The sequence below is a fragment of the Coloeus monedula genome (genome assembly GCF_965178545.1).
Source record: "Coloeus monedula genome assembly, chromosome: 1".
Classification (NCBI taxonomy): domain Eukaryota; kingdom Metazoa; phylum Chordata; class Aves; order Passeriformes; family Corvidae; genus Coloeus; species Coloeus monedula.
Window position 1 is genome coordinate 120,945,839 of NC_138781.1, and position 19,534 is coordinate 120,965,372.

General features: G+C 38.2%; 1 protein-coding gene across 1 annotated transcript in view; it reads left to right on the forward strand.

Annotated features, from left to right (window-relative positions):
• Positions 1–19,534, forward strand: part of FAM110B (family with sequence similarity 110 member B) — a 115,064-nt gene that overhangs the window by 14,878 nt on the left and 80,652 nt on the right. The window contains exon 2 of the mRNA XM_082294681.1: positions 15,660–15,790. The gene's annotated coding sequence lies outside the window, so the exon portion shown is untranslated. The remainder of the gene's footprint in view (positions 1–15,659; positions 15,791–19,534) is intronic.

The following is a 19,534-nucleotide window of genomic DNA, read 5'->3' on the forward strand; positions in this document are numbered from 1 at the left end:
TCAGAAAAGATGGTGTGAGGCAAAAGGAGATGATATTTAAAGATGAGCCTTGTTCTTTTACTAGTCATTTTGCAGCACCAGATAAATGATAATATTACTTAATTGTCAGGGGAATTCCATTGTCTTTGAAGGATTCTTCCTCCGCTCCTCAGTTTGTGAAGACCTTTACCAAGTGGGTAGATTTCATCAGTTAATCCAGGAATTTACATAAAGGTAATGCAAAGTTCACAGAGTAGTGGTGGGGTATGGCTATCAACTTGAACTGTTTAATATGTTCACAGAAAGAGGATTTTTGTTTTGGTTTTTTTTTTGTCTTTTCTTGAGCTTTTTCCTAACTGTCAAGTCAATCTCCAGGAGCGATGGGTTGTGGATGTGTCTCATCCAGGTATCATTCTGGCAAAATCACTGACAAGCTGATGTGCATGGTTATTGTTTGTTTTTTGGAGAAGGCAGATACTCCTAAGACAAAGAGAAACTTTTCTCAGACAAAGCTTGTTGTCCTTGTAAGTACTTTTAAATCCTGCCTGTGTATTGCAGGTGCATGCCCAGACTACATGCTGCCTGGTGACTGCTACTTCTGTGAACAGAAGGCTTAGAATAAAGTTTCAGCCTTAATCCTGGGTTTCCTGTGCTGATTCACTTTACAGTCTTATTCCTGTTTAGTTTCCTCTCTGTTAAAAAGCATGTTTTTATTTATACTTGCTCTCTCACAAAAAAAGAAAAAAAGGCAGTCACGGTGGTATTTTGGTTTTTATTGTTGATGAACTATGTAAAGATTTATGCTTTTTTTATTCCCCCCAGACTCTCCACAAGGTAGTAATTAGCCATGTGCTATGCAAATTCATGCAGAAAAATGACTTGGTTATGTGTTAATTAAAACTAAATGACAGCAATTTTAGGTTATTTGAAAGTACTTAAATTATTTTGGATTTGAAGTCTTATGTTTTTTCAGTGCATGCTTTAGTCCCCTCTTTGTCACTTTCAAACTCTGTAGTAAACATGTATGGTTTCTTATGTACAGAATTTTATGCTATAATTTAAAAAAAACCAGCTTTTTGTCTTCTTCAGGGCTTGAACTGACCTGCAGAATTTTGTGAAATGTGAAAAATAGTTGTTCACTTTTTTAGTGGTCTTGCTTTTTGTACTTTTACGATCTCTGCAGTCTTAAATGTGGTGTGCAAAAATTGAACTGCATCTAAAATTTATTATTGGCCAGAACAAGCTCTTGCAACTAAATTTGTTCAGCAGTATGTTTAATTGACAAGAAATTGGTAAAAGACTCTTTTCTCTTTATGCAGTTTCTTTTGTTTATCCATGAGAGTTTTGTATTCAGGGAGCTATTTAAATCATCTGTCATCATTAGTTAAATCAATAGCAAGCATACAGACTGGTTTAAACAACAGGAAAATTAGTTTCTTGGTGTTCTAACATATTTAAAATAAATATTTTTGAGTTGTGTAGTAATGATACAGGATGTGGTTTTGATTAAAGAAAACACACTAGAAGCATATATTTGTGGTGGGTGTTTTTTGTTTTTTTTTCAGGTTTTCATGTCTTAATTTCAATTTCTTTACCAGTCTATTGAAAAGCTGGGCTTGGTGCCCTGGTGAGTCCTCTGAGGGTTGTGTGAAAATCTAAAGTCAAAACTTCAGGGGTTCCAAAACCACTAAGTCAATAAGATGTTTGACAGGGAGTTGGAGTTAATTTATATTTGGGTGCTACAAAAGTGTAAATCTGTGGTTAAGATGTGCAGGTAAATGTATGGAGGTAGATGAAGTTACAGGGCCACTGGGAAAGATTTCAGATGTTGACAATTTCACTGATGTGTTTCTGTGAAATGATTGCCAGGGTTCCCTCATTCTCACCACTCGAAAGGGTGCTTAAGTGGAAATTAAGCCTGTCGGGAGGAAGTGCTGATTAGCTCTTGTGTCCCATAGGACGGAGTCATTGAGCTTGCCCCCGTGCATGGGGACGGAAGGGAGGAAAGGGAATTCTTCCCTCTCTGATCCATATATTTGTAATCTCCTGCTGTTGTTATTCAGAGGTCAAAAAATATAGGATTCTGCTTCAGAAAGAAGATTGAATATATGTTATTGTAGGAGTGTTTTAGGTAGTTTAGGAAAGAAAGCAGCTGTTGTATAAAAATGTCTATGTAAGTGTAGTCTTCCTTTGGGAAAAATAAATTAATTTTCTATGTAATTAAGTGCTATTGGTTTAGGATTTTTTCAATTCTTTATAGAAGCTCAGCAGTGAGCCTTGAGCACAGAATAAATTCTTTATCCTGTGTGATTTGTGTGCATTTGTCTTTTAAATCTGTTTAACAAAGTAGTGCAACAAATTTGGGATTAGCAACATGCTAGTTAGCTTTGCTGAAGGAAGCTGGGACAGAAAAATGGGGAAAATCATGTTTTTTGCATTACGTATGATGAGCTGACACAAAGATTAGCTGTATTGTGCATTTCTTTTCAAATGGTCCCTGACCTCATGGGTGCAAGGAAGTTGAGATTCAGCTGTAGCAGGATAAATTTGGCAAAGAAAATAAGCACGGGTTTTGTGCTGATTTGTATATTGGCAGAAAGATATTCTCAGCTCGTAGACTTTCCTTTTACCTCTCACAAATTTAAAAATAAGGTTGATTTAGTGCCAAATGTCTTTTTTACACATGCCCTTGTATTTTGGTGCTCTTTATTGTTTGTAGTGCCTTTATTTTTTCTCTGGTTCTGCTCTGACACATATGATGTGGAGGGCTGTTAATGCAAGTAAATCAGGTACTGCTCACAAAAGTTTCTGATACGTTATGAAATACACATTTTAAATTTCAGTTACATGGAATCTGGACTGTAAAATCCTATTAATCTAGGCTTATTTGGTTAGGCTATGATAAATCCACTCCTAAAAATACTTGAGCTTTTTTCTATTATTATTATTTTCATTTGAGATCAAATCTCTTTGAACTATGTAGACATGCACCTGTGCTCATTTTAATCCCTGTGTAGTTTTCATCAATTATCACAGCAGGCAAGAAGAAAATCAAATTGTAAAATGCTTTTGAAAAGTAAATACATGCAACTTGGGGTTCAGGTTTCTGTTTTAATCAAACATCATCTGTATTCATGTTCTTAGACAAAGCTGGCTAAGGGAGGAGCACAAAAGCCTTTTTTTGTTTTCTTTGTGAAATATCTGTTTTGAAGTGCTCTGCTGTATGATGAGTGTAATATGGTTGTGTTTGTAGAGGAAGGCTGTGTTGTGTGTGTATATGTTGTTTTTTTTTTAATCTGGAGAAAATCTAGGCCAAGAGATTTCATTCTTATTAATAACTTAAAGCTTTATTCCACAAAAATTATCCTCCCTGGCTAGAAAGCTTTTTCACTGGGGAAGCACTGCTGCTCTCAAACATGGATGGGAGCATTTTCCTTTCCATCAGGCTGTTAAGATGTTCACCTTAGAATCATAGAGTCATTTAGGTTTGAAAAGACCTCCAAGGCCATTGATTCCAACCATTAACCTAACACTGCCAGCCAAGTCCACCGCTGAACCATGTCCCTGAGCACCACATCTACACAGGGGTATGGTGACTCCATCACTTCCTTGGGCAGCCTGTTCCAATGCTTGACAGCTCTTTTGGTGAAGAAATTTTTTCTAATGTCCAATCTAAACCTTCCTTCACACAGCTTGAGGCCATTTCCTCTTGTCCTGTCGCTTGTTACTCAGTAGAAGAGACTGACCCCCACTTGGCTACAACCTGTTCTCAGGGAGTTGTAGAAAGCAGTAAGGTACCCCCTGAGCGTCCTTTTCTCCAGACTAAACAACCCCAGCTCCCTCAGCAGCTCCTCATAAGACTCGTGCTCCAGACCCTTCACTAGCTTCGTTGCCCTCCTCTGGATGTGCTCCAGCACCCCAGTGTCTTTCTCCCCCTGTGTATTTTTGACCATCATAAAACTTTACAGGAGCGTGTTCTGTGTTTGTTTCTCAGTGTGGAGCCAAGCTTGGGACTGGGGCCTCTTGGCATTTCCCCTCGCCTGTTGTCCATCCCCATGCCATGGTCCCAGCCTCCTGATCCATGTGTGACCACATTCTACCCAAAAGAGGTCTTGTGGTATTGATATAATAAAATTTGATCACAGGACTGAATTTTTTGTTTTCCTGAAAACATACATCCCTGTCAGCAAAATAAACAAATAAATATGGAAGCTTGCCAGTTCTTGTTCTACTTCATTGGGAGATGCTAAAACATGAAATCTCTCACTTGGCCGTGTCTAGTTTCCCTGTTCCTCTTCCTCAGCAGCTACTGCCCTGTGTGTTTAGCTACACAGCACCAGTGACTTGGCCTGGTATTATATATCTGACCTGGAAGCACTAGGAAGAGTGCTGTTAAATATGTAAACTGGAAGAATAGAGAAATTCTTGGCTCTTGCAGTTACAGTAATCTACTGTATCAGAGGTTTAAACAAACTTGGGGAAAATAGTTGTATGAAGCCTTTAATTTTATCTTAATCTTTCGTGTCACCCTAGACCTGAAAGCAAAGGTAGTTAAATTAGGATAATTCATCATGGAATAACTTACTCAGGGGGTTGTAATGAATTTTCCATCAATTTGCAAGTTATTTAAATCAAGATAAGAGTCTTCTCATAAACATATGTTTGTAAGCTATGGACAAAAAAATAGGTTAATTTAGATGCCCTCTGTGTTGGCATTCTGAAGCTGTTTCTGGTGTAGTTCCTTCAAGTGTTAGGGTTTAGAACTTTAGTCTCTATTTTGATGTCTGGCACTGTATAAAAGAGTGCAAACTTGAAGGAGAAAAGGTTATTTTTAGTTTAAATGTTTGTGTTCAAGACTCCTGTATTGACTTTCCTTTTCTCCTGCTCCTGCCTAAGATCTTGTGGATGTAGGAGCGTTTGGAAAGCCTGTTAATGTGCTGCTACAGGACCAGCAAAACTGGCTTTGTGCACCAAAAGTCAAGAAATATATTTACTGCTTTCAGGGGAAGTGTTCCAATATGTGGAGTTGCAGGTCCTAACTTCCCAAAGGGAGATGTGCAGAAGCCTTAGACACTGTAATAAGCCCATGTGATTAATATAATTGCATCTTCTTTGTGAATAACTTCTGTGGATGTGAAGCAGACTTCGAAGCAAGTCAGTTGACACCCACACAGAACCAAATTATAACATCCTGATTAAATTGCTGTGCAGTGTAAATGCTAAAGTATTGTCAATACAAAGAAAGTTTGTTCCCAACAACTCTTCAAGTATTGAAATTCACTTGAAATTTGCTGGATTAAATAGTTAGCTTGCATAGTTACGTTATTTGCATGTACAATGAGCAAAGATTATCAAGATCTTTAAAAACATAAAACACATGAGAGAATAATGTCAAATGTATTTTAAGAATACCTGTCAAATTCTGTTCACATCCCACATATTTTAACTTTTTTAGTTAGTGATCAAATGGTGACTTTTGGTCACCGCTACTTTTTCTTGGAAGTATAGTTAAAATAATTCTTCTCTGGTTTGTGTCGAGCAGATTGAAACATATTCTGCCTGAATTGCATCATATGAAACACTTTCTCATCAGGGTCTGAGAAAGTATGCTTCTGAAAATTTATCCCTTTTTTATCATAGAGCAATAGTAGATGTCACATCTCTGGAAGCATTCAAGGTCATTCTGAGCAATCTGATCTAGTTGAAAATGTCCTTGCTCAGTGCAGAGGGGTTGAACTAGATGGCCTTTGAAAGTCCTTCCAATGCAAACTCTTCTATGATTCTGTGATAATAACTGGACATTTAAAATGCGTTGTTTCTACACTGTGCAAATGTAGGAGTAGAAATTGTAGTACTGCAATAAAAATAAAGATAGATACCTTTTTAGATATTGGACTTATGTTTAAAGTTTGTTCCTTTTGTCTGTAGTGCTTTTGATACTTAATTTTGTATGTTGCACAAGCATCTCCTTAGATGCCTCATATTGACCTTCAGAATGTTCAAATTCAATGTTTGGGATTTAGTACTTGTTTGGGTGCCTGTCTTTGTAAATAACTTGCACAGAATTTTCTGCAGGAACATAATGTGGTTAACTTTTACAAGGAAAAATGACGTATCAAGATTTTTTTAGCCTGGTGGAATCATCAAAATGCGCATCTTTAGGGATATGTGAGTGCCTCCAGTGAAAAATGCCTATTTTAATATAGAAAAATGTTGCTTGTGTTTTTTTGGAGATTTTTTTGTAACCCAAATGACCAGCATAATTTTCTTAGCTGTGGGTTCTTTTGAAATTCCAAAGGTTAGCCAGTGTAAGTGTTAGAGGTCCATCTCATTATTTAAAAAGAATTGCTCAGTAGTTTCAGAATGGGTGATGGGATAGGACAGTCTCTCAGTTGCCCTTTGGCTTAAGGATACAAGAGAGTCCTTGCTTATGGACTGATGGCATGTGAGTGACTACCTGCAAGCTCCTATGCATCTTTCCTTTTATGAGTGGTGCTTTGAAGTAGCTTTCTACTTTGAGAATTCTGTTTCCATTTTGTAAAGTTTTTTAAAAAATACTCTCTGCTCTTTCCTTCTTCCCTGGAGTCAGTGCTGTTAAATGAGGATGAGAGTTGTCAAAGGGAGACTGTCTGTGTGACTGTCTGTGGCGTTTTGTGCTGCATCTGGTGACGTGATGTGACCGCCTGGTATTTTTATTTATAAAGTATAAGAAAAGTGTCAAAGTTCTATGTTATGCTATGCTGAGTTATGTTTTATGTCAGAACAGTATGAGATTGTAAAACTCTTTTACTCCTGTTTTGACATTTCACAGTGAAGTGGCCCAAATCAAGGTCAAACCCATGGAGGTACTGTGCAACTGTTGCTGCTTTCATGCCTTTCCATAGTGACCTGATACCAATGCCTTAGGTTTTAACTTTTATATTTTTCGAATCCTGTACTGCCTAGTGTGTAACTCTGAAGTTTCATGTGGCCTGTTAGCTGCTGTTCTCTCATGCTGGTTAGGTATAACAAACCTCTCTAGGTTTGCACTTCAAGGACACCTTGATTGTCCCAGGCCCCAATATGTGTAAACTAAAGCCTTGAGAGGAGGAGCAAAACTTGGGATAATTACATCATTAACTAAAATTATAATTGGAAAATTAACCCTGATATGCAAATGGACCAAACTTATAAATGTGTGGAGAACCCGTGACCCAGGATCCATCTTGGGTGGAGCCCCTTGTAGGCTTTACACTCCCAAGGTGTACCTTTGAAGGCCCTTCAAATAAATACTTACTTTTATTCTCTTATTCTTGTCTAGCCTCTGTTTTCAGGTAGCCACTTCAAGGCATCAGTTCAAAGTTGATAAATGTTTCTAAAAGAAGCAATAAGTGTCCAAGTCCTCAGAAAGGAAGTGTAAAGCCTTCTGATTCAAACTGTTGATTTATGCTACTCTTAGCAGTAGTGGTTGGTTTGGCTGCTTGCCCCTTGCTTGTTTGCCAGCTTCCTGCTACTTGGAAATGAACAGGGTCCTGGATTCGCTTTCTCTGGGATATGGAAGTGCTGTACCATTGCACTGAAATTCTGCTAAGTAATAATTTACATTAACAATAAACAATTTCTTTATAACTAGATTTAAACAAAGAAAAGTGATCAATTGTGGCATCTTATGTATTTTTTACTTCTGTACAGAATTGCCTCAAATGGCCTGTCTCTAAGCTGGAGCTGCATCGGTAACTACATTGCTCTTTGCTTCTCTGTTTCTCAAAATTGTGCTGTGTGGCACAAAAATGTTATTATTAAATGCCTCTGATGAAGGTGGGCTTTTGCAGAGCTGGCATGTTACACTTAATTCCTGCTTTCATGACCATCTGCTAAGTTGTCCTAAGCATTGAGCCCATGGTCTGGAGATGGGCTCCACTTCTTGTGGTGCAGGGAGGAAGGCTTTTGGTAAGACATCCTTTTTCCATGGTGTGCTGCGTGTGATGCAAGGACTCTTTCCACAGCCTCATTAAAGTTAAATCATTGATATCTTATACCCAGCACTCTCTTTCCCTGCAAGTGTGATACCGTTTTACTGTTCCTATCAATGATGATAGTGTCATTTTGGAAAAGGTCACAAAGGGGAGCAATAAACTCCTTGTATTTTGCTGTAGTCCAGTATTAGGTACATTTAAAAAACAACAGTAATGGTTTAACGTAGTTCCTTGGAAAAGTTTTTAGTATGTGTTCTCTGAAGTGTCTTGACTTGAGCCTTCCTGGACTCCCCAGCTTGGTCAGTAGTGTGAGTCCTGGGGTACTCCCCGGTTGTATACTGTCCAAGGGAGCTCCCCTGCTTTAAACCCTGGATGTGAGAGCCAGCTCCCCAAACTTGGCTGAGGACAGGGGTTAGGTCTGACAGCTAGAGCAGGCAGCACATCTGTGATGGGCTGACATCTGTATGCCCTTGTACTTGCCTTTTTTCCAGTGTTGATATGTTTTCATAAATATTTCCGTGCTCACTGTCTTGTCCTTTGGAGAGTAAGTTTTAGAAATAATCTCTGATTTATATCCTCTTTGTATATTTGACCCTGTGGCCTGACCCCAAGTCAAAGCTTTGTATATCTTCTTATTCCCAGCAAAGTGGACTGTAGGGTTTTGTTTTGAAGTCCAGCTGTAGATTTAGTATTTCCTATCATGGGTAATGTGTCTGTTTCATGTCTCTTATTACTAACATTTCATTTGTTGACTGATTTAAAGTCAAAACTGAGGTCACCTGTTTGTATCTTTTCCTCCTCCAGCTGTAAAACATCCAAAGAGAAACAATTACAGTTGAATAATCAGGAACCAAGTTATTCTTTCCTGGTTATACTGAGTTGTGAAGAGAGAAGTGACAGTCTGGGTATGAAGTAGGGTAAGCAACTGGCTGTCCTCAAGTAGAGATGGAATAGGGAATAAAGTGAATTCTTGCTACTTTGGGGTTTTAATAACTTGCTGATCAAAAGTCTTTACTTGGAAACTTGAATGTAGAAATGTGAGCTGGAGAGTCTTTCAGGCCAGAGGAGAATTTGTCTTTACAGGCTGTAATGTCCATCTGTGTTTCAGTCATGTTCAATGACTATTTACCTCAGCTGATCCTTTCTGCTAGTTGTCTCTTCTTATGAAGTGCCTAACTGGGTTTTTTGTTTCGTTGGGGTTGTTTTTTGGGGTTTTTTTGGTGGGATTTTTTTTTTGGGGGGGGGGGGGGTGGAGTTGTGGGTTTTCCTCTGCATTTACAGCTATCTCATTATTAGTAATTGTGCTTGTTCTAGTTCTCAAGCTGATATTACAAATTCAGGTCATGTTGTGTTGGCCAGTGAGCAAACAAAGGTGACCTAAAACTCCTCCTAAATATGTGCATTGTTTGGTGTTCTGTAACCATTTGGCACTTTCTTACTTCCTGATTTCCTGTAGATCTGAAGAAAGTGTCATACTGCCTCTAGTCATTCAGGTACTTTGGAGAGGCACCCTGGCATCATTCCCTGGCAAAATTGCTTGGGCAGGTTTTGCTTCAGCATCTAACTGTAAGCTGAACACCTGAGAGCTACCTTGATCTGATTGTTTAATGGAATTGGGTGTCACTTTTACTGCTTTGAATGTTGGTCGTTGTCCCTTGGTCACACCCAAGGGAGAGGTAACACATCTCATGTGGGGGCTCACTACCAGGAGGGTTAGGACTCTCATGTCTCTTCCACAGCTTATCTTATACAGATCTGCCAAGATGATGGAAAGATTAGAAGCTACAGCAAATTTGTTTTATAGTTTGTGTAAAAACCCTACTTCTCCTACTGTGGCTCGGTTTGCAACAAAAACAATCATGAGTCCAAATCTGAAGTCATTAAGGAACATTTGTGTAACTTTGATGATACAAAGATGTTTGAAAGCGTCTGTGTGTTCCAGAGTATCATTCTTAAAATGATAATAATGTCACTATTAAAAGCCAGAGAGAGGTGTCACCCTTGTTAGATCTAAAGTCTCTCATGCATAGTTTTTCTTATATTTCTGTTCTTTTCTTATGCTTAGTAGAGTTCTAATTCTGCCCATTGAGTGCTGCTGATTTTTGGAAAATTTGTTGTGAGAATGCAGGCAGGCATTCATACATGTTTCTTCTTTGAGCTGCAAATAATTAATTGCTCTCATGTATATTTGCATCAATGTCTTGTCTTCAGATTTTTCCCAAATAGCAGGCAAAGATGGTGACAGCATATGGTTGCTTCTAATGTTTGTTCTAAAGTCAAACCAATTACTTAGCTTGCATCTTATGAACAGTGAAGTGGTTATGCTTTCATGGGGACTATGAAAAATTAGTAAAGCTAAATGACAGATTCAAAAGGAGGACGGTTCAGAATTTGGTTTGCTTCTGGGGTTATACTCAGGCTGTCATTCAAAAATCATTATATTTGGGAAATAAATCTGAGACAGCGTACACCGACATCTTCCCTGGATCATAAATAACGTCTCAGAGAGAACATTGTTTTTTTAAAATTTAAAAATTAACTACTTTAATGATGTCCTTTTTAGGAGCTTAATTGGCTTTTTTTTTAACTGATCGAGACCTCACCAAAAACTCTTACAAAAGGTCTCTTATTTTGTCTTTATTTCAACTTCTGTTCCCCTATTTTATGGTTCTCTGTAACATTTGCAGTAATAAGGCACTGTGGCATTTTCCTATTCCCTTTCACAGGGAAAACTTAAGAAACCTGACTGGTTTGAGTAAATTTCCTAGTCTTATTTACTTAAAATTAATCATGGTACCAGGCCTCTTCTTAAGCCTATCTTCAGGTGTCACTTTGTGCTGGTTTTGGCTGGGATAGAGTAAATTTTTTTCATAGTAGCTGGTCTGGAGACACATTTTAGATTTGTGCTGAAATCAGTGTTGAAAACACAGAGATGTTTTTCTTATTCCTGAGCAGAGCTTGCACAGTGTCAAGGCCTTTTCTGCTTCTCACACTACCCCACTCTTGAATCATTATACTTGCTTTTCATCATGTGCCTCGTTTTCCTTTCTCATTTTTCATCATGTGCCTCGTTTTCCTTGTTCTGCAGCCTTTCTTTGAACTCTTAGTTGGCTTTTGTCACCAAACCCAGGAACGTTCACAAGTTTAAAGGCTTTCTTCTTTCAAGTCCCTTGGCAAGTTGTGTATATTCACAGAGACTGAAGAGGTTAGGAGGTGGTACATTAGCATGTAAACTCAGTTCATAAATTCCCAGTTGCTGTTTTTAGTTGGTATCCCTTGAATTGTGTTTGTGCTTTCACCTAGGGAGTACTTTCCATCATCTGTCGCTTTTCTGCGGAGTTTCTTGAAGGAATAGTTTTCTGTAAGAATTGTGTTTATCCTCTTTGATAGCCACCTGTCTTAGCAGACCTAATTCTGATTGCTTTTTTGTTGTCAGTAATTTGTTTGGCATCTGACTGTTGTTCCTCAGGTGCACAAAGAGAGTGACAGCATGGAAACCCATCAGGTCTATCCATGTTGCTGCTTTTGTTCAAGTACTGTAATTTCCCTGCCCTTCGTTCCCCTCTATGGCAATTCCTTCCTCAAAAACCACGCCGTCTCTTTTTGCTCATCTTTGGAGTCCTGTTTTACCAGGCTGCCCACTGGTGCTTAAGCACTCTAATTACTCTGTCATGATGTCTGTACATACTTTAATTTATTTTTTAACTTTAAAAAAACAAATCCCATCCTGCAGAACCAGGTAATGTGCCGGCCAGAAAACCTGTTCTTCTGTGTTCCTTTTTTTTGTTCCTATTATATTTTAATAACTGATACACACTGTAAATTAAACCCTTGATGTTGGAGACGAGAAAAGAGAGTAGCTGAGAATGTGGGCAGAAAACTAATGAAGGTAAAATGAAGATCAGCTTTTTGTCTCTTGTAGATCTGTTTCTCAGAAATGCATGCGTACGCACCAGCAAACAAAAGTATTAGTGTGTTGGACTTGGTGATCTGCTTCTAATTGAAGCTTTGTTTCAGTATAATTAACGTTTAGGAGATTAATGCACTTTATGCTTCCGTAAATGTACTGTAACTTTCCCTGACAGTAGATAGTGGCTAGATAGCTGTGCTGATCCAGAGTCTCCTAGTGAGATACTCAGAGCTGCAAGAAGAGTGGTAGTGAAACCTTGAAACTTTTAAAGATGTTGCTACATTCCAGTTGTCCAGTTGGTGTAACTCTTGCTTGGGTAAATTAGCAGTATTTTCATCAAACTTTGTGGGGAGTAAGGCTCCTCTCAGTATCGTATAGGTGTCTTTTGTTGCAATGAAATTTATTAGTATTTATCTGAATTGGGATGAATACTTTTAACAACCGGCTATCAAATCAGAGAACATGAATGTTATTCCATCTCAGAAGTAAAATCTTCAGTACTGAAGATACTTTTTACTAGCCAGCAAAAGTAATATAGAATAATAATTAAAGTAACAGTGTGTGAAGTATGAACATATTAATATTAATTGTGGGAAGTGGCTGATTTGAGATTTTTCTGTATATCTTTATTTTGATTCCTCCATCTTTTCAGGGGCTTAATGCTGAATATAGGAACAGATTATATCTTAGTTTTATTGTTGATGTTCATGAAAATATGTCTGCAGGAGTAGAAACTGCCAGTTAGTGGATATGGACCCTTTCTAAAAAAACTCCACTAATGTTTCTGAAAATTGTGTTTTCTAAATTGACTACATCTTTTAATTTATGCCTGATGCAAGATTTTTACCTGAAAATTAGAGATGTGAGAGTAGCAAGTCTGTACGTGCTGCCTGTGAAAATGCAGGGTCTGCATTAAGAAGGTTGAATAGTTTTTCACAATATACATTGGTAGATATTCCCTTGTTTCTAGTTACGTGTATAGCTGAGATCTTCTCTACCTCTTCTGCTTTGTTAAATAACTTTATTCTTTCGTTGAGGTTTGGCTGCAGAGAGCATTCATACCTTTTTTTGACACAGAAAGTACATCTTATTTATTTGAGTAGCTAGATTCTTCCAGCTGCCTAGTTCCAGTTTCCTGACTTATGTTTCTCCTCAGTGAGAGATTAAGGTAACACCTTATCAAAGCATCAAGTTATCAAATGCTTAATCATATGCTGCTGAGCTTCCATATCAGCTTATTCCTTTATAAAGAAATCCTACATTTTTAAAGACTTTAGTTTGGATTATGGAAACCTCATGGTAGACTTGAGTGAGGTTTGAAGGTTTAGATTGATGCCTTTGGGATTATTAGACTAAGAAGGCCATTCATTCATTCATGAATCCTTCTACATTACATTTGGCTTCTCTTCCATGAGATGTGTGTTTTTGTAAGTATTAAAACTTTGATTTTATACTTAGCAAGAGAATGAAAGAGACGAAGAACATAGCAACTGAGGATGAAAAGCCCTTTCAGAAAAAAAATAGCCCAAAGACTTGTTGATACTGGACAGTGAAGCAGGAAACTACATGTGTCATAAAAGGCTCCAGCTTGTTGGATAAAGGCTGAAACTGAGGATGTAGTCTATAAATACAAAACAGGTTCATAAAAATATTTTTAAAGTGCAGTTCTGAGCACTTTAGAGAAGCTGACTGAAAACTGCAGCTATTTTATATATATATATATATATGTTTGTGCAGATGCATACACACACATACACTCAATGCCATACTTTCATCTTTAAACATGAATATATTCAACTCAGTGTTATTTATTTCCCATGTGAGACTGGTAACATTACTAACACCAGATATAAATTTGGGACTATATTTTTTGCAGATTCTAAACCAGCAATTTAGTGCAGAAGCAAAAAGAAAGGGACTCTAATTTCAACAGGCAGAAGGGAAGGAATTTTTGAAGCTGAATATTTACCTGCACAAAAAGTCACAGGCTTTTTTCCCTACAGTATTTTGTCACAAGTTTTTGTTTTTGAGCAGTACATCTAGCAGTCTTGTGGGGATTTTGGGGATGTCTTCTATGCTGACCAGTTCATAGCTGTTAAAATTGTCACTCAACTTGAAAATCAAAGTTTTTGTACTTGAACTTGCTCAGGCTGTTAGCCAAGGAACATGGCTGGAACAGATTTACTAGCTTTTTTCCCTTTGACTTGTCAAATATGAACTTACAGGGATGCTTTTGCTTGCAAAGTTGCTTTAGTTTTTAGACTAAAATGAGCATCATTCAGAATTGCTGCTTAAAATACAGTAATTTGGATATCAGATTAATTTGTAATAATACGAGAGTGTGTTTCTGGCTGGTAATCTGTTGTTGTGCTTTGTACTAAACAAGGCAAGGTTGAAAAATGTCTTTTTTTTTTTCTTACCGTGTTTTAATTTTTTTTTTCTTTTACCAAATACCAGAATAACAATACTGCTGCAGGCTCATAGTAGCTGAGTAGCTGTAATGCTATGTCACTCTGAATATGCTTATGCCCATCGTTCTCTTGTTATTTTTTCCTGATTTATAAGCATTTACATGCAGATACCAATGTGTCTGAAATCCTTGCGTTGTTGCTTGTTTCTGTTGTACCACTGTTTCAAAGGCAGTCAGTCTCCCAAGGTGAGACTTCATCCACTAACCCAACACAAACAAACTCTTATCTTCTGTGTGCTAATGTCAAGACCCAAACTCAGTCAGGCTCCCCAAAGACTGGGAGTGAGGAAGCCCAAAGTAATTGGTATCTGACGAATATTGCTGCCTGTTTGGTTTGTTAACAATATGAGGCCAAAAATGGTTTTCTTGAATTTGTGCTTCTGCACATATTTTTGAGATTTTTGTTAAAGGAACCCTGCGTTTCATCACATGGTCTGTAACCCTGTTTCTAGAGTGAATAACTGATTACAAAATTAAAGTAATTTGAAACCATTCAGAATTGTTTGCTTAAAAGAAGCTGCTGTGCCATCTGCTTGTGCCAGTAAGGATGCTTGGCCACATACTGTCAAATAAAACCAAACCACAGAAATCTCATGCACCCAAGTGCTTTTCTGTATGGTTAGAGCTGGTCTTACCTCAGGTGGCATTTTGAGAAAAAGAACATAAACAGGGATTTAGGTCACAGCCTGTAAACTACTAGATTCTGTATGGTTGTTTTGCATGTAAAAAGCAGTGGTGAAACACATCCATTTCAGGAAGGCAATCTCCTTATCCTTCCCTTCTGATGGTGGAATTTAAGCATTTTTATTTTTAATTTTTCTGAGCGTAAGACAGTATTCTGGAGTGGACATTTAACAAGGACTGCTTTGTCAGCTGGGTGGAGGTTGTGCAGGGAGGCTGGGTGGTTTGCAGGCTGTGTTTTTTGCCTGCAGGGGCACGGCACTGTTACTCTCCTGAGAAGATGATGTGTCACACTTGTGCTCTTTGCCCTGAAGCATTTCCAATGCATGTCTCTGAGCAATTTCTGTGTGGGGAATATAATGACATGAGAGAAATTCAGGATTGATACCTGTAGGTCACCTGTTAAATTTCAGAGCTTGGAGATTATGCTGTTGGGACTGGCAGTATAAAGGTTAGAGACCATCTACAGCTGACTGAATGCTTGTGCAGTATTGCTAAACACCTCTTTGCCGCCTTTCAGTCTCCAAAAGAAGATGCAGAGTTCTAATTTCGGAAATTTACATTGTTTAAACCAAGATTCAGCCTTTAAGGACACTTGTTATCCATTCTAAAACTGTGGCTTTGATGACGAAGCTAAATTCCTTCCCTGTTGCTGTGTCTCCAGGCTTTACTGCAGGGAGCCTCTGGGAGTTCCAGGGTGAAGAAATCTGCCTTCATCTGGAGACCTCTGCTGAAGGTGAAGACCTCCTAACAGGCCAGACAGCCTTGGCAGGAGTTCAGAAGTCTTACACCAAGGTAAAGTGGTTCATTTTTCAAACAAATTGAATTTTCTGATACAATTTTCAAAAGAAGGATTTTTCTTCTTGCAAAATAAACACTCAAGTGCATCTCTGAGCTTTCTCCTTCTTTTGTGTGCTACCTGATACAAGTGTTGTAATAGCAAATGCTGGGGAGGGGAGAGGAAAACAACATAATATACATTGTAGGTTAGAGCCAGAAGTGATTCCTTACATTATTAGTAGAAAGATATATCTGCAGTTCTTTTTGACTAGGGAACAGGCTGTTTCTGAGCTCTACAGCATGCTCTGTTTTTAGAAACATATCCCACTTCAAGTGCCGCATTCAGAGCTCACTTTGAGTGGCCACAAAAATATGGAAACTCTCTCTGATACCTTCAGCAATGGGAGAAGAATGAGGTTTATGTATGATGATTTTCTGTTTATCATCACTGTAGTAATTTCTTAGCTTCCAGAACGCATTCTTGCTTTTACAGGATAAATGCTGATGGAAGAAAAAGACATGTGACCCCAAGAACTTTGTTGAACTTACCATTGTTACAGTCCCACACACTGAGGGAGATTTGACTATGCTATGGTTTTGTTTGTTTGCCAGGATTTTGAATGTAGGGATGATATATGCAGGATCTTTCCTTCATACCGACAAGATTAATTGAACTTAGTGTAGAGAGTTGGCTGAAAAAAGTGAGTAGTAGTGGAAATGTTTCCTACAGATTTATTTAGGATTGAGCATAGGTGCTTCTAAAGGTCTGCCATATTCTCCATTTTTAAGAAATACCTGTTGCAAGGTATTAACTTCATTGTTGGAAAGCTCCTTAAATTAATATTTCTTGATTCATCTGAGATGAATTGCAAATTCGTCTAGTTAATCCTTTATTAATCTTAATAATTTCAGCTGAAATTAGAGCTCTGAACTAGACCTAAATTCATTGTCCTACTATGTGTGGAGTAAAATCAAAATTGGTGTAAAATTTTCCCATTAGCAAGGTCAGTGCTTCAACTCATAACCTCCCCTCATGATCTGCTGTACATGTCTGGGAGTGAGTGCACCAAGCACAGTGAGGCCCCCTCATCCCTTTGCTGCACCATGCTCTTCCTCTTCGCTTTGCACTTCGATTTCAGCTGCACCTCTGTTTCTCCAGTCCACTAGCAAGGTCATCTTGAACAGATGAGGACACTGTAGTCAAACTTTGACAGAGCAGAAAAAATGATGATGATTATAAAGTGATTTCAAACTGAAGGCAAAAACCCCATCCAGAAATGCTTATCTCCATAATGTTTCCCTTTGTTACATTTGCCTTAGGAGTACACAAAACAATAGAAGTTGAGATAACCATACGCTACAAAGACACAGCATTTCTTCTGAAAGTTACTTAAACATTTATTTATTTTAGAAGTGCAGTTTTAGCATTGAGAGAATAAAGACTTCACAGAAGGTATCCTTGTAATCCCATGGGGTGCACTGATGTATCTAGGTGGGATGCTAGGGTGGTCAGGTTTCAAACACAGCAGTGTTAAGTGTACTGTTGGGTTTTGGTGATGCACAGCATCCACGAGTGAAATGCAGCCTTGAACACACTCACTGCTTCCAGCAAGGCAGTTTATTCTGTGCCTCTCTGTCTCTTGTTTCCCTTTGTTGGAGGGGTTTGTTGCTAACTAGAAACACATGATAGAAGACAGCCAAATGTTCTGGTGAAAATCAAGGACACTTCATAGCTGTGAAGGTTTTATATTTGCCCTAGATTCTTTTTTTTCTTTTTTCATTGATGCAGCTGTAACTGTTGTTGTAAATTATATGAATAATTGATCAAGGAGTTCTTGTTACCTCAAATCATGTTATGCCTATTGCTTCTCAGAACTGTGCTGCTCTTTGTGGTACTACAGCATTGCTCCTATGCTGTTCTGTGTGTGTGGTTTTTATGCCCTTAAAGTTTTCTTCTGCTTCTGACCCTTTGCTCTCCCCCTCTTTCCCTTTCCCTGCAAGAACATGTTGTTTCTGCTTCAGTATATTCCATGATTTAACTGAAAAGCAGAGTCTTTTTTAATCAACAGCAACACATTTTAAAAAAGCCTTCCCAGCCCTGGGAACTGTGCAGTGCACACATCTGGTTTCACATAAGCATGAATTGCTGGCTTCACAAACACAGAGCATGTAGTCCTTGCCACAGAGTTAGCTAAGTGTTCTGTAACTTGAGACTCTATTTGAAATAAAAACAAAATTGTATAGCTTCTTTACCATGCTAATGGAAAACATTTAATTTACTTTTTTCAAGCCAACCAAAAGTATGACGCAATGCTGCTCAGGCAGATTTACAGTGCCTTTTCTTCCCTAGAAATCAATACAGCTTGGAGGGGCTGCTGTGGGAGCTGGCTAGCTGACTGCCATCCAGCTGCATTCAAATGTAAACTTCTGTACCACAAACCAAAACTGGTGATTTTGATTTATTCAGGCATCACTGTATCTCTGAGATATTGTGGTGTTGGATTTTATTCTTTGCTTTATTGCCATTAATACTAGATTGGATTTCCAAACAGCAAGTTCAGTGGGCTTATGATTTTTTTTTTTTCATGAAATCATTCAGTGATTTTCTACATTTCTTCAATTCATGTACTTAGGTGTGTGGTAGTGGTATCAGCAAAACCAGATCTGTGTACATGGCCATGTGTACCTTTCAGTGGAGTCTTTTTTTCCCCCCCTTAAAAACAAACAAAAGAAAGGGCAACTCCAAAAAGCAGGCTCTCCTTCAGTATGAGCATTAAGGGCTAGCATAATCGTTTTCCACTTCGTACAGAGTAAGCTCTGAATATTAAATGTTCTTTGATTTCTCTCCTGCTAGAAGAGGTAAAATGCAAGTGTTCTTTGTGTGAGTCCAAAAAAAGTTTTTAGAATAGAACCATGGGTTTTTTTTGTAAGTGAAGCCAACAGAGCAGATTTTCATAGTACACCAATTTTTTGCCTTTTGTTTCCTTTACTATTCCTCACTGCCTCCACTAATAGCTTTGACTTTATTTAAAATCTCCACTATAAGAGGCTGTTGGTGTTTCTCTCCTCATTTGTTTTCTTAACAAGATTTCACTCTTGCTTAAGAGCTTTAGTTTTGGCAGAGGGTCTTTTCTAGAATGGTCCTTAGAATGAGATCCCCGATGCTGCTTTTCTCCCTAAATGCTGTGTGTCTTTGGGAAGTCTGTCACTGGTGGTCTGTGTCCTGGTCATACTGAGTTCTACCCAAAGGAAAATCACAACTTGACTGTTAGCTTGCCAGAAGGATGTTTCATCTTCTTTTGAAGAAGAAAAGTTCTGCTTCCATTTCTCATGCAACTGTGATCCAGGCTTTTTATCCTCCAGCCATTTTTCTCTCATATACTTAACAATCTCATGGTGAATAAACAGCTTGAGAAGACAATGTAGAGGAATTGAGGTCCTTTTTGCAGGGATAGCTCGGGATGTCATAGGTTAGCAAAGAAGAGCTGACACATTTTGGAAACACGTTTGGCGCATAGGTTTTCTGTTTGACTGTTCCAAAGTTCATGTTAGCATGAAAGGTCTGTCATTTTAGTTTTCCTTTTGCAATTTTCCCTGTGCTAGCAGTCCAGGCTAGGGTATGCCATAAGGACTTCTAAAGGTACACTTTGAATAAAGCTTACATTTACTACAGAATATTTGCATGGTTACAGTACTAGCACTGTATTCCTGTGTAAACACTGTAATGAAGTTGTTAAGAAGAAAAGAAACGCTTACAGC